The following is a 21,713-nucleotide window of genomic DNA, read 5'->3' on the forward strand; positions in this document are numbered from 1 at the left end:
GTTGCTGGCTGCAATGAGATGACAATTCTGGAAAATGAAGAAAACTCCCAATTCTGTCCCATTAGGATGCTCTCCAGAGTCCTGCATGGACTGTTGCATACTTCCTGCCTCCCTAAACTGATCCAGGTTTGGAAAACAAGGAGGGAAGCACAGAAGAAGATGCCCATGAGGGGCTTCCCTGGTGGCACAGTGGTTAAGAATCCGCCTGCCAATGCAGGGGACACGGGTTCGAGCCCTGGTCCGGGAAGATCCCACGTGCCATGGAGCAACTAAGCCCGTGTGCCACAACTACTGAGCCTTCGCTCTAGAGCCTGTGAGCCACAACTACTGAGCCTGCATGCCACAACTACTGAAGCCCCTGCGCCTAGAGCCTGTGCTCCACCACAAGAGAAGCCATCGCAATGAGAAGCCCGCCCACTGCAGTGAAGAGTAGCCCCTGCTCGCCTCAACTAGAGCAAGCCCACGCGCAGCAATGAAGACCCAACGCAGCCAAAAAAATAAAAGAATAAATAAAATAAATAAATTAAAAAAAAAAAAAGAAGATGCCCATGAGATCTGGACTTCTCCACAACGGGGCTCAGGCTCCCTGGTCTTCACCAGGGCTTTGGGGTCTCTCTCTGATGAGCTTGACATCTGAGCTCTGGATGCCTGCAGGGTGGGGAAGAGGAAGATCAGCAGCTGCTGGGTTGTGCAGCTGGCCCCTTTGCTCTCCAGGCCTGTCCTGGCTTCAGTCCAAGGTCAAGGAACTCAGGGTTATCCCCCAACATATGACTTTGGCACATAGTGGTCACCCAACCTGTGTTTTGTTTTTTTTTTTTGAGTGATTGTGTAAATGAGTGACTTCTGAGTGAATGAATGAATGAGTGAATGTGTGAGTGGAGAGAGGAGTTCATTCGTTCTCACCTGGCTTGAGGTATTCCTAACTGGGAAGGAAGGAGAAGTGGGAGGCTTCTCCCATTGAAGCCCGTAAGACCCATCAGTGCCATCTGTTCTTTGACTCAATTAGGGGTCAAGATGACAGTCAAATTTTCTGCCCTAAGGGTCTTCTCAGAGCTACACTTCCAGGGGGCTATGGGGACAGCCCAGCCTCCTTTTGACCCTCCTATCCTGCATTTTCAGCCTCGTGCTCTAGTTTAGCTCACACTAGCCCATGGGAGACTACAAGGTGGTTTTCCAATAGGCTAAGCCAAGGGTCCAAGGTAACAGTTTCCCCTGGTCTGGGACTTGCTGGGGGCAGGAATGTGGGAGCTGATATCTGGAAACTGGATCGCATTCCCTGAGCCGTGGGAGCTGAGCTGGAAAACTGGGCCAGCCTGTCCTCCAGCTTTTAGAGCCAATGGTCTTCGTTTTTTCTGAGCCCAATGCCCCCCCATGGTAGCATGCTCCCTGATTCCATCAGCTAAGACCCTCTGTCTCTCCCAGGAACCATGGCGTGAGGTTGAGGCTTTTCTGCCAGCAAAGCCATTCTGATCGCCCCACCCATAATGGGGGCCAATCACATTAGCCATAAATGACCAATGTCCTTAGCCGCTCTTTTCTCGGGGTCACGTTCATGGGTTCTGTTCATCTCTGGTCAGTTGATGTCTCTAGTCCTTCCTGTAAAGGTGAAAATGAGCATCATACACACACACACACACACACACACACACACACACACGAGGAAACCAAACAACAAAAAACCCAGTGTCTTTTTATGCATGTGATGAGATGAAATTGTGACCTCCAGCTGCTGTCCTGTCTTGTAAAATACGTCCAAATGTTTAAGAATTGCTAAGCAAATGGTCCCTTAATGAGTCTGCAGAGTTCAATAAAAAAAGGTATGGAGAAAACAAGCTTGGTGGTTTATTTTCTGGAGGGCACAGGGAGGTGAGGGTGTGAAGATCTGTAAGGGAGGCTGAATTGGAGAGCCTGGGGGCCTGGAAGAGCAGCGCTGACTGTTTCTCTTCATCTGAAAGAGAGGAGGCATGAAAATATTACTGACTTGTCATCCCAATATGCAAGCAGTGGTAACCTAACCCACGCTGTGTCCATGGAACCCCAATTCTGGTCATTTGACTCTCATGTCAACGATGCCTGGGTATTCCTAGCCTTGATACCTCATAAAAATGTCTCCTAATACAACTTATAAGCTCAAATGCCTACAGAAGTTAAGCAGGTAACATAACTGAGTAAAGCAACACAGCTAAGACACATAGGGAGCAGTGGTGAGTGTGGCGAACTGAAGGTCACATTCCCTGTCTAAAGGGGTGAACTCTATTCATCTCTGGCTGGTTGTCACCACACAGAGACGCAGGCCCAGCAATGCCAGATCCTCAGACTTTTTCAGAGAAGTCAGAAATCTTGATTTTTATGGGAAGTATCCCAACTTTTTAGTGTTAACAACTAATTCTGTTTTTTTCTTTTGGTCCTGTAGTAGCCAAAGAAAAACATCTGTGGACAGGCTACCCTGCTCATACGTTGCCCTTTCGTGATCACCTTGATTGACAGGGCTTGATGATTTCTATATTAGTTATCTATTGCTGTGTAACAAGTTACCCCCAAACTTAGTAGCTTGAAGCATTTATTATCTCATAGTTTTTGTGGGTCAGGTATTCAGGAGGGTCTTTAGCTGAGTAGTTCTGGCTGGTGGGGTGGGGGGCAGTTTCTGAGACTGCAATCAAGACATCAGCTGCAGTCATCTGAAGGCTGGACTGAGACTGGAAGATCTGATTCTGACATGACTCAGGAGGCCTCAGATCCCTGCTGGCTGTTGGCAGGAGGCCTCAGTTCCTCACCATGTGGGCCGCTCCACAGGACTTCTTGAATGTTCTTACAGCATGACAGATGGCTTCTCCCAGAGTGAGTGATCAAAGAGAGAGAAAGCAAGGAGGAAGTACAATGCCTTTTGTGACCTAGTCTCAGAAATCAGACAGCATCACTTCTACCAAATTCTATTCATTAGCTCATACTCAAGATAAGAGGAATTGGGGACTTCCCTGGCAGTCCAATGGTTAAGACTCCACACTTCCAATGCAGGGGGCATGGGTTTGATCCCTGGCTGGGGAACTAAGATCTCACATGCTGCATGCCAAAAAAAAAAAAAAAAGTTAACAGGAATTGCACCTCATAAGGACAAAAGTATAGAAGAATTTGTGGACATATTTTAAAACCACTACGTTTCAAAGCCTGGAAAGAGTAGTTTCCAACTTTAGAATTTCATAGGCCAATAAAATTGCCAGTTCAGTTTGGGGAAGTATATAAGCCTTGCTGGCATTTTTTTTTTTTTTTTTTTTTTTGCCAAAGTAACGACCATGTACTATCACCATTTCCTAGTAAAACAAAAGATATTTCAAATCTCCCCCACAAAATAGTATCTCAGAATAAAAGACTGTCCTTAAAAAATGGAACTTTTATTTTTTCCATAGATCAGGGTTTCTCAGCCTCAGCACCATTGACATTTGGGGCTGGATCATTCTTTGTGATGGGGGCCGTCCTACACACCGCAGTATGTTTAGCAGCACCCCTGGCCTCCACCCACTAGATTCCAAGAACACCCTCTCCCCAGCTGTGACAACCAAAAATGTCTCTAGACATGGCCAGATGTCCCCTGAGGGACAAAATCACCTCCAGTTGAGAACCACTGGAAGAGGTACAAAATTCAAAATCCAAAAAGTATATTGAAAAGTGAAATTTCCCTCACACCTCTAGACCCCAGGCCCCCTGTCTCCAGAAGCAACTACTGCTACCAGTTCCTCATATATACTTCCAGAGACATTCTTGGCAAACACACACACACACACACACACACACACACACACACGTATAAGTGTGTGTGTGTGTGTTTGGTTTTACCCCACACAAATAGTAACATTTACACTGATCTGCACTTTGCTTTTTTCATTTAATATATCTTGAAAATCATTCTGTATGGATACACAGAGAGCTTCCTCATTCTTTTGCAAGCCTATGTCCTATTCTATTGTACACAGTAACTGCTAGTCTCCTACAGCTGAACATTCAGGATGCTTCCAAACTTTTGCTGTAACAAACAGTGCTGAAATGAATGGCCTGTCAGCGGTTCCTGTGGGCTCTGCCTTCAAAATAGATCTGGAATCTGCACTTCTCACCCCTCCGCTGCCATAGCTCTGGGCCAGCTTGTCATTGTCTGTTGCCTAATGATTGCAGCAGCCTCTGGACCAGGCTCCCTGTTTCCGCCTTTGATCCCTTTCAGGCTCTTCTCAACACAGTGGCCAGAGGGATCCTGTCAAACTGTCAGTTCGATCATGTCACTTCTCTGTCAAAACCTTCCAAAGGCTTCCCATCACATTTTGAATAAAATCCAAAGTCCTTGGCATTGTCTACAAGGCCATACATCCCCTGGCCCCTGCCTGCCGCTCTGATTTCGTCTCCCCCTGCTCTCCCCTAAGGATGCTTCACTCCATTGTCACTGGCCTCATTGCTGTCCTCACACATGCCCACCATGGGTTTATCTAGTGATGCTGCTCATTTCTGGCCCCCCTCTCAGACCCTTCCACCCTCTCTGACCTCCTATCTTATTACTCTTTACTTCCTTCACTCCCATCACACACATTAGCCACCAGCCAATTTTCCAATACACCAAGCACACTTCCACCCTAGGGCTTTTGCTCTGGCTCTCCCCTCTACCTGGAACATCTTCTCCAGGCTAGTCACAGTGGCTCACTCCCTATTTATAGTAGCAGCCTCCCACACTGACCCCCCCTCACATGCACACATCTCCCAATCCATCCCCTTCTCCGCTTAATTGTTCTCCATAACGATTACCACCCTCTGACACACTGTATTTTATGTGTTCATTTTGCTTATTGTTTACTCCCTCCAATAGAATGTAAATTCCTCCCTCCAGCAGAGGGGAAACTCAAAAGCTGAAAAGCCAAGAGAACAAAGACTGAAAAAAAGAGAAGAGAATATAGAAGGACTGTAGGGTAACTACAAAAGGTTTAACATATATGTAATGGGAACACCAGAAAGAGACGAAAAAGACGAACAAACGAAATATTTGAAAAAATAATGATTGTCTATTTCTGCAAATTAATGTCAGACACCAAACCACAGATCCAGGAAGTTGGGAGAACACAAAGTAGGATAAATGCAAACAAAACACAAAAACAAAACAAACAAACAAAAAACACCCTACACCCAAGCATGTCATTTTCAAACTATAGAGAATCAAAGATAAGAAAAACTCCTGAGAGAGCTGAGCGCTGGCCCAGCCAGCGGCCGCTGCTCAGCTGCTTTCCAGCGCGGTCGAATCCACCTCTCCAGGGATCCGGGTCGCGCTCCACGGCCGCTCTCTCCTCGACGCCTCGAAGGCGGGGGTCGCCACAGTTCACTTCTTGTACCAGGGCCTCTCGCCCCTGACCATCGTCCCTCCAGAAGCTCAGAAGGCTGTCCTGGGCTGCAGCTGGGGGCAGGTGAGTACCCAGGAGGGGGTGGGGGAGGGAAGGGGGCGGGGATTCGAGCGCGGTGGGTCGTCGTGGAATGTGTGGCGGCACATGGTGGCTCATTTGACCGAGGCGGGAGGTAAAATCTGAAGAGGCTGAGCCCCTGCCAGGCTTCTATCTTCACCGGGAAGTGCATGCACGAGAGCAGTTGTCCTACTGAGCGATGACCTTGCGCTGCTGAAAGGAGGAACAGAGGGGTGAGTCCCGACTACCGTGTGACCTTGGGCGAGTCCCCTCCTCAGGTCTCTGATTCTCGCCTGTGCCTGCCGAGTGTGGCAGCTATTTTGCAGCGTTGTGTCAGTTTAGACCTAAGTGCTGGGCATGGCATTAGGCTTGGCCCATAGTCTTAGTAGTAGACGGTAGTAGTAGATGGTGGCACTTATTGTCATGATGAACCCAAATACCCCAAACCTCCACTGTTACCTATCTTATCGGTCCCGGGATCATTAATAGGACGACCTTCTGAGCCTGGCTGGGGGAACTGCAATGCTGAAGACTGAAATTCCTTAAATACCACGTGTTCCTTCCCCTCTCTTCTCCCTCGGAATGCCTATTAAACTAACTGACCAAAATGAAAAAGAAAGGAAGGAAGGGAGGGAGGGAGGGAGAGAAAGAAGGAAGAAAGGAAAGGAAAAAGAAAAAATCCTGAAAGACGCCCAAGGAAAAAACACCTCTCCTCTAGAGGAACAAAGATAAGAATTACATCCAGCTTTTCCTCAGAAACCATGAAAGCAAGAAGAGAGTGGAATGAAATATTTAAAGTGTTGAAAAAAAAAAAAAAAAAAGCCTACAATTCTGGACCCTCCAAAATTATTCTTCAAAAGTGAAGGAGAGGGAATTCCCTGGCAGTCCAGTAGTTAGGACTCGGCACTTTCACTACCCAGGGCACGGGTTCAATCCCTGGTCGGGTAAGTAAAATTCTGCAAGAGGCAGAGCGTGTCCAAAAAAAAAAAAACTGAAGGAGAAATAGTGATTTTTCTCAGACAAACAAAAACTGAAGAAATTTGTTGCCAGTATACCTGCCTTGAAAGAAATGTTTTTATTTTTTTATTTGTTTGTAATTTTCACTTTCAAACATTAAACATACTTCAAAGAACTCACGAGAAACATAATAGTCTATCCTATTCACCCAGATATTTCCTTCTCTGCTATTGTTCTGACGATAATGCAGTCATCATAGTTCAGGCATATAAAAATGGAAACGTCTGCCATTGAGAATCTGGTCTCAGACACGTCCTTACATCAATGAGAACTTGAACTTTCTTTGAACTTTGCCAAACCCAAGGATGCCACTTGCCCTACTGAGAACAACATAACCAGCTGCAACCTTATGGTCTCAAGATTCCCCCTTGTAACTATGTAATCAAAGAAATGTTTTTAAAAAGTTATTTAGGGGGCTTCCCTGGTGGCTCAGTGGTTGAGAATCTGCCTGCCAGTGCAGGGGTTCACGGGTTCGAGTCCTGGTCCGGGAAGATCCCACATGCCGCGGAGCAACTAAGCCTGTGAGCCACAACTACTGAAGCCCGCGCGCACAGAGCCTGCGCTCCGCAACAAGAAGCCACCGCAATGAGAAGCCCGCGCACCGCAACGAAGAGTAGCCCCCACTCGCTGCAACTAGAGAAAGCCCGCGCGAAGCAACGAAGACTCAACGCAGCCAAAAATAAATTAATTAATTAATTTAAAAAACAGGGGGCTTCCCTGGTGGCGCAGTGGTTGAGAGCCCGCCTGCCAATGCAGGGGACACGGGTTCGAGCCCTGGTCTGGGAAGATCCCACATGACGCGGAGCAACTAGGCCCGTGAGCCACAACTACTGAGCCTGCGCGTCTGGAGCCTGTGCTCTGCAACAAGAGAGGCCGCAACAGTGAGAGGCCCGTGCACCGCGATGAAGAGTGGCCCCTACTCGCCGCAACTAGAGAAAGCCCTCGCACAGAAACGAAGACCCAACACAGCCAAAACATAAATAAATAAATTAATTAATTAATTTAAAAACAAAAAAAATTAAGAAACAAACAAACAAAACAATACTGTTTACATTAGCAACCAAAAAACTGAAATAGTTATAAATCCAACAGATATGTATAAGATCTATATAAGGAAAACAACAAAAGTATAATGAATGAAATCAAAGAACTAAATAAATGGAGAGATATTCCATCTTACAGATATGAAGATTTGATACTGTCAAGATGTCAGTTCTTCCCAACTTCATCTAAAAATTCCCTGCAATGCCAAGCAAAATCCCAGCAAATTATTTTGTGGATATCAAGAAACAGATTCTAAAGTTTATATGAAGAAGTAAAAGATCCTGAATAGAAAACACAATATTGAAGAAGAACAAATATTGGGGAACTGACACTACCCAACTTCAAGACTTATTATAAAGCTATAATAATTATTCACTCAACACACATATATTGGCATCTTCTACATGTCAGCTATGGATAAGCATTGCAATTCTGAGATAAAATAAGACATCCTTCCCTCCTTTGTTTCTTTCTTCTTTCCTTCTTTTCTCCCTCTCCCCCTCCTTTCCTTCCTTCCTTCCTTCCTACCTTCCTTCCTTCCTTCCTCCCTTCCTTCCTTCCCCTTCTTTATTTTCCTCCCTCCTTCATGCCTTCTTGCCTTCCATAAACATTTATTGAGCACTTACTGTGTAGTAGACCCTCTGTTTGGTGCTGGATTGGGCAGAGTCCCTGCCCTCATGAAGGTAACAATCTAAAGAGGGAGCCCACACTTATTCACCTTAGAAACAGGTGAGGGGGCTTTGAAAAAAACCACACATATACACACATGCATACACACAGATCACAGGTGCCTGCAGGAAACAGGATGTGACCCAAGATCTCCTATTGTCCCAGATGCTTTGCTAAGCCCTTCCCATGTGTTATCTCCCCCAATCCTCACTAAGCACTACTAGGAAAACATTGTTATTACCTGCATCTTGCAGCCAAGGGGACTGAAGCAAAGGGCAGTAAGTTGACTTGTCCAAGGTCACCTAGCTAGGAAGAGGCAAAGCCAAGATTTTAACCCAGGTCTGTCCAATTTTACCAGGTTACTACCTCTACCAAAAGGATCAAGCATAATAATTCAGTAGACAGAGCAGTGCAGGGTTTGAGAGGGCTTGTACAGAGCCAGACGGCCTGGGTTCAAAATCCTGACTCCTCCATTTAGTAGTTATATGGCATCAGGGAGGTCTCTAGTTTCTGTGCCTCAGTGTTCCCATCTGCAGAATAAGGCTAATTCCCTTAAGCAATGGTTATATATTAATTAAGTCCCTCAGGGCCAAGAATGGGATGAGGTGACCAAGGCAGAATTGTACCAGTGCAGAGTTGGATTCTGTCATTATTTGAAATGTTGATATCTTGTTAATGGTGGATTTTTTGCATTAATTTTTTTAATATGCTTTCTCTTGATTACTGAGTTTGGGGCACACCCTTAAATATTGCATGAGAGATGACTTCCTCACTCACCTCACCCTGGTCTCGGCCCTGTCCCCCGGGGGACTTGGAATTTGCAAAGCAAATTTCTGCCTTAAAGAGAGGGACCAATATTCGAGAGGGGAAGGCTGCCAATCAACAGAGTTAAAATGTATGACACATCTGGTGCTAAGAAGAAAAATGAACTTGAGTAAAGAGACACGGCAAAAAATAGCACCTATCTCACAAGGTTGGTGTAAAGATTAAAACAAATGACCCACATAGAGCGCCTAGTATAGAGGCAGGCACATGGTAAGTGCTACTCAAACACTGGCCATTAATGTGATTTCAGTGCTGGCTCAGGGGACACACACCAGTTAGAGACTCCAGGGCTCTGCTCTCCCAGAGCTTACAGCTTGGGGCAGTGTTTCATAAACTGTGAGCTGGGACCCCCTTCTTAAACTTTGTGTGCTGTGGACCCCCAGGCAGTCCAGTGAAGCCCACAGACCCCTTCTCAAATAATAATTTTAAGTGCATAAAATAAAATACCTACGTTTACAAAAGAAACATATTCTGTTGAAATGCAATTATCAAAATATTTTTAATACATGATACAATGATACATGTGCTTCTTAGCAAGTCAAATAACAGGACCTAGCAGTGGGTCTAGTAACTACCATAATTTTGAGGTAGAGAAGCATTTATAGGCTGTTTCAAGGCATCTGAAACAGCTATAATGGGATGCAAAATAATCTATAGTGTTTGTTAGTGACAATGTCACAAATACTGCTTATGGTACTAAAATTTTTTTGCCTATATTTCTAACTAAAGGAAGTGCTACATTTCAGCTAGAAGTCAGTGAAAATAAAGCTATAGAGTTTTGCCCATCCAAGTTCACAGACCCAGATTACAAATTCCTGCATTAGGGGACTTTGAAATCTATTTCATGGGTCACAACTAGAACTTTTTTGATGAAAGAATGATATAGACTAGACCAGATTAGAACAGAACATAATAGATCAGCATGCATTGCTCACAATAAAGTGAGTACAGATTCATGAAACTTTCATTTCACTTGTGTGTGTGTGTGTGATACAGGTCATGATGCAAAAATACTTCTTCCTGCAACTCATGGTCAAAAATATCTGAGAAGCAATGGCACAAGGGAAAACAGGTCCAGCACGGCCACTGGCCACTGCCACACTGCAGGTGCACGCTTCCATGTCCCTCCCTCCGGGCCCTCATCGGCCTTGGTTTGGCCTCTGTCTACATTTCTGCCCACACACAAGTGTACACACACGACCCAAGCTCAAAAAACACTGTGTTGTCAGTGGCTGCACAGCTCTTTCCCCCGTCCTCAGGGAGAGGAGCAGGTGTGGCGATGCCCATGTCCTGAGCTCATTGCCTGTCTGGGGACATGCCCCTCCTGATGGCCACATGTCCCCACAGCAAATATTAGGCAAGCTGTTTGTGAAGAGCCAGCTGGCAGCATGTCTGGAGGTGCCGGGCTGCAAAGGTTTGGGGCTAATTAAACAGCCTCTGATGAGACACTCTAGGAAGCTAAGGCCAGGCAGATATTCTTGTGCTTTTCTGAAATGTGTGTGTGTTCTTCTTATTGCCCATCCTGGATATCAAAGGAGAGAGTCAGGGAGAGGGTATTGGAATCAGAAAAACAAAACTTCTAAGGGAATCTACTCCCGGTTTCCCAAGGGGAAGGGGGTTTGACCCTCTGCAGATGGGAAATGAGGAAACAAATGATTCGGCTGTCAGATGTGCTGGCAATTAACCCTGTGCTAATAAACAGGAAATTGCTGAAGGGGAAAGAGGGCCTTTGGGGTGAGGGGGTGGCATTTCAAGCTGCAGCTCAATCTAGTGGTTCAGAGAGAAATGTTGGGGTCTGAAGCATCTGAGTGCAAATTCTGCCTACACTACTTCTTTGTTGTGTGACCTAGGGCAAGTTATTTTACCTCTCTGTGCTTCATGAACTTGTAACAGCTAGTTCCCAGGGCTGTAGTGAGGATCAAGTGTGCTGTCTCTTGTAAAGTCCTTGTCACAGTCAATAAAAGTTACTGTGGCTTGTCCCTCTCTGCCCCAGACTGTTAAGCTCCATGCAGGCAACAACCATGTCTTATCTCTATTCCAAGCACCAGCACAGAGCCTGGCACAGGGAAGGCACTCAGTAAAAGTTTGCTAAATGAATTCAGGCATTCATTTCACAAATATTTATTGAGCACCTTCTCTGTGCCAGGTCCTAGGGAGACAAAGGTGAATGAGGTAGGCATCTGTGCTCTCATGGGGTTTGTATTCTCATAGAGGAGACAGCCAATAAACAAATAGGCAAATAAGTAAACAAAAAGATATAAACTGCTCAGCGCTATGGAGAAAATGAAACAGGTGGTGATATAGGATGACTGGGCAGTCAGGGAAGACTGCCCAGAGGTGGTGATTGTGAGACAAGATCTGATTGACAGAAGGAGCTAGCCACCAGAAGAGCTGGGAGAGCTTTTCAGGTAGAAGGCACAGCAAGTGCAAAGGCACTGAGGTAGGAACACTCTCAGGAGGCCAGCTTGGCTGGAGAGGGATGAGTGAGAAGAGTCGTGGGTAGGAGGTGGGAGAGGTCAGCAGGGGTCCATCACACAGCATCTTGTTAAGCAGGGTAACTCTGAGCACAATGGGCAGCCATTGGGAGGTTTAAGCCAGGGAACAACACAGTCTGTGCATCCAGGAGCCTCTCACATGATGAAAACAGTCCCCACTGAACCTAGAAGAATCTGCTCCTCCAAGGCAGCATCTGAGAGCTCAGCCAGGAGCAGCTCAGCTGGGAGTCGCTACCATCCATCCTTGTCTCAGCCACCTAGCAGCCCCATTAAAATAAATGAGGTCTTTGCTGACTTGATTTCCAAATGAGTCCAGCCGCTCAAGATCTTTATTCCAGGAAATGTGAAATTTATGTAATGAAAATTAAAAGAGAAACTGGGGAAGAATCTCCTTAAGTGCCTGCTTGCTGGGTAAGTGAGCCAGGTCTGCTCATCTGGCAGGAGTTGGATGAAGGCGCCACCCAAGGGAACCTGTGATCAGCAGGGAGGCAGGGAGCATGTTGGCTGCAGGCAAGGATGAAGCCCCCACACCTCCTTCGTTTCCTCCAAAAAAGAGCCATGATAATAATAGCTCATGTTCACTGCTACCTGCCCAGCCCTGTTCTAAGCGCTTTACTTACATGGGTCATTTCATTTAACCTTCATGACAACCAGATGGTGTAGGCACTACACTATGTTCCCCATTTTATAGATGGGAAAACTGAGGCTCATGTTGGAGAAATGACTTGATCAAGGTCACACAGCAAAATAGTGGCCAAAATGGGACTCAGGTCTTTTGTCTATTATCCCCACAGACCCTCTTGTCCAGAGGTCAGACAAAGTGAAATGGTAGAAAGGCTCAGGAGGCAGGGAGATCTGGGTTCGAATCCAAGCTTCAACTACGGATTTGCTATGTGACCTTGGACAAGCTGCTTCCTTCCCTGAGGCTCAGTTCCTTTATAATCTTAGCCCCTTCACCGAATTCATCTCTGAATTAAGGGAGATAATGTATAAAGATGCCAAGCACAGGATTTCAGATACCTTCTCAAACCGATTTAACTTTAAAAACCAATTGTAAACTCTTAGAACTGGAAATTCTTCAGGCAATAGCTTCAGGTATAGTTGGATCCAGAGGCTCTAAAGATGCCAAGGGCTCAGTTTTTTTCTCTTTTTCCATGTAGTGGACCCTCCCTCTAGGATTATATCAGATTTCTTATAGCTAGAAATCTAGGTTGAAAGAGAGCTTTTTTCCCAACAGGGCAGCAAAAGTCCTAGGATTCACTCTGATTGGACCAACTTGGGTCATATGCTCATTCCATAACCAATCTTTATAGCCAGAGGAATGGACTATGCTGATTGGGCCACCTGGGCCACATGCCCACTCCTGGAGCTAGGGGAAGGGGTGCAGAAAGCCCTCCCCCTAGCTCCAAAGTCTGAGACGTTTGGACTGTGAGGGGGAGAGGCTAGGTTCCCCGCAAAAAAACCGGGGTGCTGTTACCAAAAACACTGTATACTGGGCCAGCAGGAATACCAGATGGTGCTCCTGGCACATAGTAGGCCATAAATAAATACATGTGCAATTGAATGAACAAATATCTACCCCCAGAGGACGGTTGTAAGGATGAAATGAAAATATGTATGCACATAGCAACACTCAATAAATCTTGTCTTAGAGGAACAAGAGGTGCTCAGACTGGGCTTGGATTCTGGTCATGTGCTGATGAGCACAGATGCTGGAAGATACTAGAAGGAAAGGCTTCCCTTGCCTCAGCCAGGCCTCCCCCACATTCATTTTATATACATCCCCAGGGCAGAGCAGGGCCAGGACTATGGTAAGGAGTGTGTGGCATAAATTGTAGGGGAGACCAAAAAACTCAGTAATCAAGATAAATAATATTTTTAAAAATCAATACTGTAGGGCTTCCCTGGTGGCACAGTGGTTGAGAATCTGCCTGCTAATGCAGGGGACACGGGTTCGAGCCCTGGTCTGGGAGGATCCCGCGTGCCGCGGAGCAGCTGGGCCCGTGAGCCACAACTACTGAGCCTGCGCGTCTGGAGCCTGTGCCCCGCAACGGGAGGGGCCGCGATAGTGAAAGGCCCGCGCACCGCGATGAAGAGCGGTCCCCGCACCGCGATGAGGAGTGGCCCCCACTTGCCGTAACTGGAGAAAGCCCTCGCACGAACCGAGGACCCAGCACAGCCATAAATAAATAAATAAATAAATAAAGTAGCTATAAAATTAAAAAAAGTATATCCCATAGGGTTTCTGTTTAAAAAAAAAAAAAAAATCAATACTGTAAAAATCCATGATATTCAAAATATTAACATTTTAAATAAAGACATATCCATATGCACACATTTACATATCACATATATGCAAGTGTCCAGACACATGCACATATGGACATTTTCACAGACATGTTTTTTTGCTTTTTTGTTTTTTTTTAACATCTTTATTGGAGTATAATTGCTTTACAGTGGTGTGTTAGTTTCTGCTTTGTAACAAAGTGAATCAGCTATACATATACACATATCCCCATATCTCCTCCCTCTTGTGTCTCCCTCCCACCCTCCCTAACCCACCCATCTAGGTGGTCACAAAGCACCGAGCTGATCTCCCTGTGCTGTGCAGCTGCTTCCCACTAGCTGTCTAGTTTACATTTGGTAGTGTAGATATGTCCATGCCACTCTCTCACTTCGTCCCAGCTTACCCTTCCCACTCCCCGTGTCCTCAAGTCCATTCTCTATGTCTGTGTCTTTATGCCTGTCCTGCCCCTAGGTTCTTCAGAACCTTTTTTTTTTTTTTTTTTCAGATTCCATATATATGTGTTAGCCTACGGTATTTGTTTTTCTCTTTCTGACTTAACTCTCACAGACGTGTTTTTATGTTTCAATATTTACTCATAAATCTGCACAGGGCCACTGCACGGCACAGCCCCAGGAGGTCCCACCCCATTGTAACCTGCATGGATGGCATCCCCTGCATTGTGCGGGCACAGCATCCGTGGCCAAGCACAGCCATGTGTTTGTGTGAACAAACATGTATGCATGTCTCCATCCATGTGTACACATCCACATCCATGGCACAGCCACCCACGTACCACTAAATGTGTGCCACATAACACCATACATGCACACGTGCCAAGAGCTATAACTGCACAATATGGTTTCATACATGCTCACTTTCCTGCACCAGGGCCTTTGCACTTGCTGTTTGCTCTGTCTGGGATGTTCTTGCCCCAGATAACCACGTAGCTCCCTCTCTTCCCTCCTTCAACCTGTGCTCAAAGGTCACTTTCTCAGCGAGGCTCTGACACCCTACCACTGTCTAAAACTGCAAACCTTCACCCACAGTCCATATCCCCACCACCATCACCTTGCTTTATTTTCTCTACTGAACATTTAAAATCATCTGACATAATATGTATTTTTCCTTTTTATCTTATTTAATGTCTACCTGCTAAAATGCCAGCTCTATGCAGGCAGAGATTTTTGTCTGCTTTGTTCACTGTTGTATTCCCAGCCTCTAAAACATTGCCTCACACAGATTGGGTGCTCAATAAATATTTGTGCTCAATAAATATTTGTTAAATGAATGAATAAAGCCAGGGAAGTGGGGATCCCTGAGAATGACTGAGACCAAATTTCCCACTACCCCAGCAGGAAGGCAACCAAAAGTCGGATGTATCAAAAGGTGATTTCTAGGGCTTCCCTGGTGGTGCAGTGGTTGAGAGTCCGCCTGCCAATGCAGAGGACACGGGTTCGAGCCCTGGTCTGGGAAGATCCCACATGCCGCGGAGCAACTAGGCCCGTGAGCCACAATTGCTGAGCCTGTGCGTCTGGAGCCTGTGCTCCGCAACTGGAGAGGCCACGATGGTGAGAAGCCCGCGCACCGTGATGAAGAGTGGCCCCCGCTCGCCGCAACTAGAAAAAGCCCTCACACAGAAACGAAGACCCAACACAGCCAAAAATAAATAAATTAATAAATAAATAAATAAATAATGTTTTTAAAAAAGGTGATTTCTAGAACTTAGTAACAATGCAAGATACATCCTAAGTGATGTAAGAGTATTATCTCATTTAATTATCACAGCAGCCTCATAAGGTATCAATACTATTGCCTATCCCCTGTTTACATTGGAAGGAACCAAGGCACTGAGAGGTTAAATCACTTCCACAAGATGTCACAGTGCAGAAGTAGGCAAAGCTGGGATTCAAACCCAGCACCCTGGCTCCACATAGTCCAGACTCTCCTACACACACACACACACACACACAAACACACACACACACACACACACACACACAAACTTATATAGTGCCACCAAGTCCTTTCAGTTTTTAGGCAACTCTCAGAAAAGAAACCTCCTTCCCCCAGACTGGGTGTGTGGAGTCCCCACCCTCGGCCAGTCCCATCCCCATTGTCCTCACTGCATCCCAGGCAAATGCAAATCTGCATCCCTGGTGACAGCTGGAAGCTGTAGGCTGTCCAGTTGTCATGGCAATGGTCTCCAGCTCCTATAAACAGTCCTACCTCCTGGCTGCTGGGCTGGTTTACTCTTACCATACTTAGAAGCTGTTCCCTGGGCCTTGCTTCATACTTGACCCCTTCTGGGTGGCTGGGTGTGCCCGAAGGTCCACACGTCTATCCTGTTCCCGCCGGGGAGCCACAGGAAGCTTGGAAGCAGAGCACCTGGTTCCCACCTCCCTTCCTGCCCCTTCTTGGCTATGTGACCTTGAGCTGTCGCTTCCCCTCCTGTGCCTGCTTTACAGGGTGGCCATGAAGAGTTAATGAGCTCAGTCATTCGTTTATGCAACAAATTATTATTGAGCACCTACCATGTGCCAGGCAATGGTGTAGGTACTGGGGGTACAGCAGTGACCAAGATAGACCAGGTCCTCTGGGATTCAGACAACAAAAAAGTTCTGGGAAGGAGATAATATAGCTGAATGTGTATGAGTGCAGGGATCAGGGCAGAGACTACTTAGGGTGGTTGGGGAAGGCCTCTCTCACGGGTGACACTTGAGCTAGACCAGAATAAGCAGATAGCCATGCAAATATATAGGGAAAGAGTGTTCCAGGAAGAGAGTGCAGCATGTACAAAGGCCCTGAGGCAGGGATGAACTGGACTCTTTAAGGAACAGAAGGTCCTTCCCTCAGAATGATGCTTATAACGCTAGGAAGGCAGCTCCAAGGTATGAACTCCAACACTGCAGGTTGAGGGGGAGAAAGTGAACATTGACAAGGGATGCTGCTCATGATGGCAGGATGAAGATGACCTCACAGCCAGCTGCTGCCGGTCCAGCTTCCAGCTCCTGGAGGGCAGCCCTCGGACTTGGAGTCTGAGCCTCTGCACCAGGTAAGAAGAGTAAAAGAACAGAAATAATACAACATATTCTAGATGCTTTACATGTATTAACTAAGGGAGAGTTCACATCCCTAAGGGAGAGTTTACTGTTCTCATCATCTCCATTTTAGAGATGGAAAGCTAAGGCAAAGAGCTACTTGCCCAAGGTCAATGGCTGTTGACTGGCAAAGCTGAAAACATACCTGGCTTCAAAGCCCATGACCCCAACCACCATCCCAGATGCTCCATAAATGAGCAAAGGGACTCAGTTCAAAGCCTCCAGGAGTGGTGGGGACAGTGGTGAACTAAAGCATGTGCCCTTTGTAGAGGGTACCGCCACCCAGCTCCAGCCCATCTTTGGAGGCATGTAGGAATATAGATTCACTATGGCAAGACGTTCTAATTTTCCAAAATACATCAGATTTTTATGTGAACTCTCCAAATTTTAAAATGTGGACTGAATTGTTTATTTTATTTTATTTTTTAATGTATTTATTTATTTATTCTTGGCTGTGTTGGGTCTTCGTTTCTGCATGCGCGGGCTTTCTCTAGTTGCGGCGAGCGGGGGCTACTCTTCGTTGTGGTGCGCGGGCTTCTCATTGCAGTGGCTTCTCTTGTTGTGGAGCACGGGCTCTAGGCACGCAGGCTTCAGTAGTTGTGGCTCACGGGCTCTAGAGCGCAGGCTCAGTAGTTGTGGCACACAGGCTTAGTTGCTCCATAGCATTTGAGATCTTCCCGGACCAGGGCTCGAACCCGTGTCCCCTGCACTGGCAGGTGAATTCTTAACCACTGTGCCACCAGGAAATTCCCATGAATTGTTTATTTTAAATATCAAGCAGTCCAATGAAACATAGCATCACTCTAGATATCCAGGTGGGACCATCAGGGACCAGTGCAAAATGATAACGCAGGGCCCCTTGTTCAAAAATGATTAAGAATCTCAAGACAGGGACTTCCCTGGTGGCGCAGTGGTTAAGAATCCACCTGCCAGTGCAGGGGACATGGGTTCGAGCCCTGGTCCGGGAAGATCCCACATGCCACGGAGCAACTAAGCCCGTGCACCACAACTACTGAGCCTGCACTCTAGAGCCCGTGAGCCACAACTACTGAGCCCACGTGCCACAACTACTGAAGCCCGCGCGCCTAGAGCCCGTGCTCCGCAACAAGAGAAGCCACCACAATGAGAAGCCCGTGCACCGCAACGAAGAGTAGCCCACGCTCGCTGCAACTAGAGAAAGCCCGTGCGCAGCAACGAAGACCCAACACAGCCAAAAATAAATCTAAAAATATATATATTTTTAAATTATATATATATATAAATATCTCAAGACAGCAACGATAGAGCAATAAGCCAAGTGCAGGGCCCTGTACAACCGGCCAAGTTGCACATCTATGAAGCCAGCCCTGCCTCTAAGGTAGGCACTTCCTAAATACTTGTTGAATCAAATGGAAGACAGGGGAAAAGGAAGGAAAACAGACATGTATTTGGCCCCTTGATGCATCAGACACAGCTTTATATAATAGCTCACACTTATCAAGCAGTCACTACGTGCCAGGCACTGTGTTAATACATTTAAACCTCACAGCAGCACTATATTATTATTCTCGCTTTCCAGATGAGGAAATTGGGGCTTAGGGAGGTGAAGTCCTCTGGTTATTGTTAATACTTGATCAGTCGCAGGGTGAGGAAGAACAAATGGGGCGAAGGAAAAATAAGAGAGAGAGAGAAAGGCAAGAGGAAAAGAAGCCACCGCGGGCCTGTCTCCCAAGCTGGGCTGCACTCAGGTCTCTGCCAAGACCGAGTGGAATCTGGGGAGGCCGCCGCACCCCAGATCACAGTGCCATCCGCCCCAGCTTGGCTCCTCTCCAGCGATCCAATTACTAAATGCAGCCGCATTCTTTAAAAATGTCTCTCCTCTTATGTAATGCAATAGTGACAAACGCCAAACAGATGGTGCCGTGACAAGCTTTTTAAAAGTTGATCAGGAGCTCATCTTTCACAATTAATGTATGGGCATTTAAACGAGCTTCAGTCAGCCACAAAACTCCATCGAGAATCCATACAGGACTCGATGATTGGCCATGCTCACCTCCTCACCGGCCGGGGGTTGATATGACAAGTGGTCACGTTGACTTGTGAGCAACAGTCAGAAGATACCTGGTTTGGACAGAGTGAAGAAATGCCTTGGGCCTCTCAAAGCCCCAAAAGCTGGAGCCTTCCTCAATATATTACCAAGACTTTTTTTTTCCAAACTTTAATGTCGTCTTCGAGAGAGCGGACTGTCTCTCTCAGAGGGAAACGGGTTAGTCACAAACAGTGTCAGATGCTGCCAGTGAGCTATTTTCCCTACCCCCACCCCCATCCATCTTCCTCAGTGTTCAGGGATGAGATCATTTCATTTGGAGCCAATTATAGATGGAGAACGCTGGGGATGTGCAAAGAAACCTCCTTGGAGCCCTTCCCTCCCACCAACACAGGCTGTACCCTGCCGGGATGAGCAGGAACAGGAGGCTGGATGTCCGGTCCCAAGTTCAATCTCAGGGTGTGTGAAGGCCACGCATTCCTAAGCCACAGAGCTTGGATCTGTCAAGCTAGGATGCTGGGCCGCTGGCTAAATGAAATCTTTTGGTCTCAGAAGTTCAGAGCTGGATGAGTCCAAGGAGATCATCACTGTACAGATGGGGAAACTGGGGCTCAGAGAGGGGAAAGGGCTTGCTCAAGTTCACACAGCTAGTTGGTGGCAAAGCCAGAGAGCTGGATGGTAGCTCCTCCACCTCCCATGAGGAAGAAGTCTGTCGTCTGGGACCTGTCCAGCCCACTTCCTGCTGCTTCTGATAGCAGGACCCTGAGTTTTCCTAGGGGAGCTATCCCTTCCCCTTGGTCCATGTGGTTAAAGTAGGACTAACCCCTCTCCTACCCCCAGGACTGACCCAGTCCCAGCCAATCAGAGCCCACTGCCCTACTGGTTCAGGGAAGAGCATGTACGATGAGCCAGGTCAATAAGCAGCAACCCCAGGACTTTAGCCAGAGCTACGGCCATTGGAAATGAGAAGCTCTCTTCCCCTTGGCGTTACTAAACTGGGAGGAAGAAAACCTAGAGATGCTGATGGCCATCTATGCCACCACAAGATGCCTGCTAAGAAAAACGCCAAACAGAGGAGAGCAGGGCCAAAAGGTAGCGATAAGACAGCTTCAACCTTGAAACCACTGGATCTAGCCATACCCAGGAGATCTATCCTGAATATTTTAATTACATGTGTTATTGACATGTAATTATTGACATTAATTACATGTAATGTAATTTCCATTTTTGCTAAAGTTGGTTGAGTTCTGTCACTTACCCCTCAAAGGTCCTTGACTTGAAGTGCTTAGGTGTGGGGCAAGTCTCCAGGAACATCACACTGCATGTGTCCCACCTCTGTCTCCAACACATTTCTGAACTTTTTTTTTTTTGGTATTGGCTGGATGGAGATACCTCCCCTTCCCCTGGCAGATTCCTGGACTCTGCAAAAACTCCAGCTGAAACTGGGGGTAATGAGTCAAATCCATTTCACCTGCCTTCACTAATCAAGGCCTTCCATGTCCTCCAAGCAGCATGTAGCCTAAACAATAAGACGTTTGACCGAGTTGTTTTCCAGGAATTTGGAGTTGGCTGTGTCTAGTTCTAGCTGAGCCTGTTAAGACGGGACAGGACCACTGACCCTTCAACTGGGTATTAGTGAGTGTTCCTTTGGTGACTTTTTGACGTCAGAGAGTCGAAAACTCCACCCTCAGATGGTACTAAGTGCCTTCATTTTCTAACATACAGAGGCCTGTAGCTTTGTTGCACCTGCGCAGAACAACAGTGACTGCACCTTTTTCCAGTCACCTTTCCCTACGCTCCCCATGCCTCAGACCGCCCTGCTGCTTTATTGTTTATCCCATAAATACCCTGAGCTCCTTTGGGGAGGCAGATTTGAGACTTGTTCTCCTATTTCCACGAGGTTTGCAAACCTCGGTATCTCCGCGTTGTGGCTTGCTGTGAGTCAGGCAAAATGAAGCTGGTTCGGTGACACAGCAACACACTCCAGAAGGAGTACCCAAGGTAAATGTCCCATTTCATGGTACCCGTAACCCGATGTTTCCCACCGCAGCCTCTGCCTTCCTGTTCGGTCAAGAGCACAGGCTTTGGAGCCCAGTTTGAATCCCAGCTCCAGCATTTCCTGGTAATGAGAACTTGTACTGGTCCCTTGACTTTCCTAAGCCTCAGTTTTTCCTTCTGCAAATGGGAGAAAGATCATCCACCTTCCAGGATCCTTGAGGGGATTAAAACAGGCATCACTCCTTAGGGGCTGGTTTTTCAACGGTAGCTATGAGGGACTCCAAAAAGTTTATACTACAGAGCCTGGGCATCTCAGACACTTAGTCTGCTTGGGAAGACAGCAGCTAAACACACATAAGATAATTTCCATGTAAAACGACCTCCTGCGGCCAAAACAAGTGTAGGGGCAGAGGCAGAGAAAGCCTGCCTCTAGGGAACCTGGCCTGGATGCGAATCGGGCAGCCCCCTCACTGGCCTCCTGACCAGTCAGCACCTCTTTCCCCTGCATTGCCCCAGCTCCTCACCCCAGACAGACACACACAGGTGCTGCTGAAATGCTTGCCCAGTGACTCATTCACACTCCCAGAGACGGGGAACAGACAGTGATTCCCAAGAGTGCCCAGAGTCCTGATTTAGGAAGGAGGATTGAGTAGCAGGAACATGTGGGCCAGTCCCTGCCCAGCCCCAAGGACAGCGGAAAGATACACCCCTCCCCCAACTCCATGCTCGGAGCTCCTGGGTCCAAAGGCTGGGAAAGCTGGGCCAGCACACTCGCACGAGGAGCGGGAGTGAGCCAGGACTCCCCCATAGTTCTTTATTCACTATCAC

This window comes from Balaenoptera musculus, chromosome 15, assembly GCF_009873245.2.
Source record: "Balaenoptera musculus isolate JJ_BM4_2016_0621 chromosome 15, mBalMus1.pri.v3, whole genome shotgun sequence".
Taxonomy (NCBI): domain Eukaryota; kingdom Metazoa; phylum Chordata; class Mammalia; order Artiodactyla; family Balaenopteridae; genus Balaenoptera; species Balaenoptera musculus.